The sequence below is a fragment of the Lactuca sativa genome, chromosome 9, assembly GCF_002870075.4.
Source record: "Lactuca sativa cultivar Salinas chromosome 9, Lsat_Salinas_v11, whole genome shotgun sequence".
Classification (NCBI taxonomy): Eukaryota; Viridiplantae; Streptophyta; class Magnoliopsida; order Asterales; family Asteraceae; genus Lactuca; species Lactuca sativa.
This window is the reverse complement of record NC_056631.2, coordinates 69726347-69732346: the sequence shown is the minus strand read 5'-3', so window position 1 is coordinate 69732346 and position 6000 is coordinate 69726347. Positions and strand designations below refer to the sequence as shown.

General features: G+C 36.8%; 1 pseudogene; it reads right to left on the bottom strand.

The window, feature by feature from the left end:
• Positions 1-392: 392 nt before the first annotated feature.
• LOC111901676 (PTI1-like tyrosine-protein kinase At3g15890) lies at positions 393-2918 on the bottom strand (annotated as a pseudogene).
• Positions 2919-6000: the final 3082 nt, after the last annotated feature.

Here is a 6000-nt window from a genome sequence, read left to right as displayed (position 1 = left end):
CTCAAAAGGCTACCGTTGTTTATTGTGACAATATCCAGTGTTGTTTATCTTGCTTCTAATCCGGTTAAACATCAACGAACGAAACATGTTGAGATTGATATACATTTCGCTTGAGACAAAGTTTTTTTGGGTCAAATTCAGGTCTTGCATGTACCCTCCTCAGCACAGTATGCATATATTTTCACTAAAAGTATGCCTTCTCCGCTCTTTCTTGATTTTCGTAACAGTTTGAACGTTCAATGCGCTACCCTTCACATTGTCGGGGGTTGTTAGTGGACTTTATTAGTTAGGATTTATTCTGTTGTATTTGTCCATAGTTTGTAGTGGCCTATCCGTTTTTTATGTGGCCCATTATATTGTTTACGATATATATTCATTAACGAATGAATAGATGTTTTAAGGCGAAAATATTCTGATTACACATCAAACAATTGGGATGTACATATAGAATAAGCAAAAAGAATCAAGCAGAAAAGTAATAGAAGTTTAATTACATGAAAAATATATCAACGGAAAATTCTAGAGAATTGATTTAAGAAAATTGTAGGTCTAATTCATCTTGTTCTCGATGGCATTTTTGGAACCCTACCGGAATGCTTCTTCATATCAAAAGTTTCATAATAATCAGTATCATCATCAATAAAATCATCTTCATCCTCGGTTTCATCAACTCGGTCTTTAACAATATGTATCTCCTTTAGGGCCGGCAATTCTCGACACGACACGCGACATGACACGAAATAAACGGGTTTGGGTTGAGTTTTTCAACACGCCAACCCGTCAACCTGCCAACCTGTCAACACGTTTATTAAACGGGTCATATATGGGTTTCTCAAAAAATAAATGGGTTGACCCGCCAACCCGTTTATATTTTTAATTAAAAAAAATATTTTTTATTTTTAAATGTATTTATATTTTGACTTGTGGTCCTAACTCATAAGGTCGTAAGTAAGTTTGTAACAAATTGATTTTCCTCATTTTTTTCCCTAAATCAAATGGCGTATCAGCGTATGTTTGTATGAGCGATTGAGGCATTGAATATGTTTCTATGAATGTTTTTAATTTTCATTTGGATGTTTAAGCCTTTAAGACTTAAGTTGTTAAGTCTCTAAAATTCAGATATGTTTGCATCAACCATCAAGAATTTATTCATGTTTAAATGTTAATTTTATTTATGGAATCTGACCTACGAACCCAAATCTAACCCACAAACCCGCCAACCTGTGAACCCGTATAAATAAATGGGTCCGTGGGTCATATATGGTTTATGTTCCAAAACCGCCAATCCGTGACACGCCAACCCGTGACCTGTATATTTAAATGGGTCGTGTTTGGTTTACATATTTTGACCCGCCAACCCGCCAACCCGCGACACGCCAACCCGAACACGACTCGATTGCCAGGCCTAATCTCCTTCCTCCTACTACCAATACCACTCTTTAGCCATTCCACCACCTCCAGCATGCTGGGACGATTCTCTGGATTACTATCAGTACAAGCCAGGGCTATCTTCACCACAACCTTTAGCTGCGCATGATCAAATCTACCCTTGAATCTAGGGTAGGCGATGAGCTCATATGAATCCTTTTGAACAAATGGAGTCGCCCATTGTATAATATCAAGCTTGATACCTCCAGGGAGCTTCTCTAATGGCTTTTTACCACTTAAGATCTCAAGTAAAGTATCCCATAGCTATAAACATCACAGCTTTCTGAGACTTTTCCCCACATGGCGTACTCTGGTGCAAGATACCCTAGGGTTCCTTTTACCCTTGTGGTCATATGAGTAACCCCATCTGGTATAAGTTTCGCGAACCCAAAATCAGCAACTTTTGCTTGAAAATCCGAATCTAGAAGAACGTTACTCGCTTTTATGTCTCGATGGATTATATGAGGAGCTACTTCATGGTGCAAATTAATACCTATTCATTAATGATAAATTCAACCAGAAAGAGTTAGAAACTAGTATAAGATCTAGATTAGACCCCTGAGGTAAGAGCAATGGAGTCTTGTCGAGGAGTTGTTCATTGATTAGTGGAACTTACGCTAATCCTTCTGCTGAACCAATGGCAATGCTCATTCGTCGAGGCCAATCTAGGAGACAATCGACAGCAAGTTGACCATAGACAATAAGCCTTTCATCTCCCCCAGCATAGAACCCTTTTAGTCCTAACAAATTCTTCTGTCGAACTCTTCCAAGAATCTCCACCTCAACTGCAAATTCCATTTCAGCTTTCGCGTTTATTGACTTGAGCCGTTTCACTGCTAACTGCAAGATGATATAATTAAAAAGAAAAAAATATTAACGCTTATGTACGAAAGTAAGTGTAAACAAGTGTATCATCATAAACAATATAACAAAATTTGGATAAAAAGGGATAAAAGATTGCCTCAGCCCCTTTACTTGTTCGACCCCAGTAAACACTTCCAAACGCTCCTTCTCCTATCTTGTTATCGTTATGGAAATTGTTGGTCGCGTGCACAAGTTCTTTGAGGGTGTACATATTCCATGGATAATCCGTTTTCTTTTGGGCACTGCATATAATATACCAGAAATTGAGTTGAAAAGATTAATAACTATAACAAAATAAGATTTGATCAGTGAGCATACCTGATTGTTGGTTCTTGATCTTCATGAGAAGTGCAGCAAAAGCAGTTCTTTAACATATTTTTCATGGTTGATTGTCAGGATTAAAGAAATTTGGGAATTGGTAGATAAAAGTTGATCAAGGAGTGTGCAGATGTAGATGGAGACAGGAATTGGGCTGAATAAGGGGGAGAAAAAACAGTTGGAAATTAACAGCAAGAAGATGATGATAATTTCCGATGATCACAAAGCTCATGGAATGACAAAATTGGATTTAAATGACAAACTTTGGACCTGGTCTTTGTTTGAACTTTGAAATAAGACAGTCTCTCTCTCTCTCTCTCTCTCTCTCTCTCTCTCTCTCTCTCTCTCTCTCTCTCTCTCTCTCTCTCTCTCTCTCTCTCTCTCTCTCTCTCTCTCTCTCTCTCTCTCTCTCTCTCTCTCTCTCTCTCTCTCTCTCTCTCTCTCTCTCTCTCTCTCTCTGTGTGTGTGTAAACAACATAGCATCTTCTTCGGTACGCTAGAGATGTCAAAAACCCCTGTGGGACCCCGATACCGTACGGGACTAAATTTTCAAAAAAGCTGGGAGCAAGGGCAAAATTAAACCCCGCTTATTTTCGGAACCGGGGTCGGGAGTTGGTATTTCCGTCCCGTACTCCCGCAAGGGCCCCGGTTGTACATTTATGTAAAAAATATGTATTTATTATAAAATACATATACAAAATAGATTTTCTAATTATAGGTTTAAGTTAGGTTTCACTTTCCCGTTTCCAACTAATGGATATTGAAGAGGTAGTGGATTTATCATATATTTTTTGACATGTAAGTATTTTATATTTGTAATATTGGATTTATCGTATTTTATATTTGTAAGATTGTTGGAATTGTCGTTTTGTAATGTCGGACTCGTAATGTTGGATTTTAAATTTTTTAGTTTCTAAATAATTAGGTTTTAAGCTTTTAAAGTTATTAAAAATAGTCTTTTGTCGCCTAAACCAAAGTAGTTGTTTAGCAAAAAAATCGAATTTTAAGCCTGTAAACCGGGGGAACGGGGGCGGGACAGGGGGCAATGGAGGTAACCGGGGGCAGGACCGGGGGCTATGTAAACGGGGAAGTTGGGGCGGGACCGGAGCGGGGGCAACAACTGATTTCGGGGGCAGGAGCGGGGGAAGCTATTTCCGCTCCCGTTTGGTCCCGTTGACATCCCTACATACGCTATTTTACAAAGTGAAATACCCACTTTATCCTCTAAACTCCCGCTCAAATTTCCAATCCTATTATCTTTCCTTTGGTATATGATCTTATCCCAATAAATAACAATCATAATCCTCCACCTATTTGAATTTGATGGACTAGGCAAGAAATCATGAACGTAATCAAGTTGGGACGTCTGTAAACATCAGATTCCATCCCTGGCCCATTCGAACCTTGGATCTGATCAATGGTTAATGGATCTCCCTGTTTGAATGTTGTTTGGCGTTGTTTCCTTTTGTGTTTCTGATAAATAACGAAATAATTGAAGGGTCACGATGATCCTTTATTTGGCATGGACTATGTCCTTAAATCTCTATATGTTTTGTTGCCAACATCAAAGAGACCAGTAGGCAGTTCATTAGGAGCTTGGAGCCGCATTGTTGCTGGAAAAAGTAGGGTAGATACTATCTTTCATCATGTGACTAAATAAGAACCAGAAAGAGCAGTATAATTGGTGGTTATTTATAGGGATAATGACTTTGGTAATATATTTTTCGATTTGTACACATTTGGTCACTAAGTTTTTTTTTTCGTCCACATTTACCCCTTCAACTTGTTAAACACTACACATTGAGTCCTTATGATCGGTTACTCTAGGTTAGCTGGGAAAAATAACTTAGTAGGGTAATATATTTCTCATTTTGTACACATTTAGTCCTTAATATTTTGTACACATTTAGTCATTAATATTTTTTTGTTTCAAAATAAGTCTTTTTTGTTTTTGTATTCATTTAATACATATGAATGATTTCTTTAAGTTTTTCTCATGAAATCTTACGTGAGACAATCATTGATGAGGTGTGTAGGTTGTTGATGCTTATGTGTAACATCCCATTTTCACAACAAAAAAATTTCTTTTTTAACTAAGGCAAAACTCCCTAATTATAAATTCATTATTAAAAAAATCGTTTATTACAAAATACATTAATCGAAAATCAAAGTACTATAATAAACGCAAAATCCTCAATATTGTTGATGAGTATGTACAGTTATGCGTTCGCCTTCCTACGATCAACGATAGAACCTGAAAACATAAACAACTGGGTAAGCATAAAGCTTGGTGAGTTTCTCCCAAAATACCCCATACAATAAACGTATTATCATGCATAACGGGCCCACACTCATCAGATTGGAGTACCCTGCCCCAATCAGTCATTGGATTGGAATGCCAACATACAACATGTCCAATGAGTCATCAGACTGGAATACCTAGGGTTTGTTTGTCTGCCGCATCAACCCACCCGCTCTTTTCGAGCCTCTGTGCCTAAGGCTTACAGTCAGTCGGTACCATGTATCTTGGCCTACAACACATAGCAGGACCGCCTCAACCTATACGCAATGATACATAACCAACAATCCGAGGAATGTGTAACCATAATAATCAGATGTGAGATAGTAAGTAAAACTATATTACTTTTTAATAGGGGTAATCTAAACGAAAGTTGTAGTAGACTAAAATACGAATGCATGGATATAATGATCGTTAAAATTCAAGATCATATGAAGAAGTTATGATGTTCTATACACATGACCTAAGCAACCAAGTAGTAGAGATTGCGATGGACATAAGCATCAAAAGCCTCAGACATCTCATTAATGATTGTCTCACGTAAGATGTCAAGAGAAAAACCTAAGGAAATCATTCATAAGTACTGAATGAGTACAAAAACAAAAATGAATTATTTTGCAACAAAAAAAATATTAAGGACTAAATGTGTACAAAAATATTAAGGACTAAATGTGTACAAAGTGAAAAATATATTAGCCTATTAAGTCATTTTTACCGGCTAACCTATAGTAGCCGGTCATAAGGACTAAATGTGTACAATTTAACAAATTGAAAGGGTAAATGTGGACGAAAAAAAAACTCAGTGACCAAATGTGTATAAATTATATAATATATTACCCTTTAAGTCATTATCCCTTATTTATAGGATACGTGAATTAACAATATGAATTTTTATTCTAGTTTGAGAACCAACTTAAAAAAGGCAAATCAGGTGAATTGTGAATTAATTATTTCATATATCACCTCCTGATTTTTCCATGAACCATATTCTCTCCATTATAACAATTTAATCCCACCTCAATTATTTTAGAGGTTCATTCCACACTAGTGTTATACATGGCTGTAATTTTCAAGAATGAGTATTTGCATAT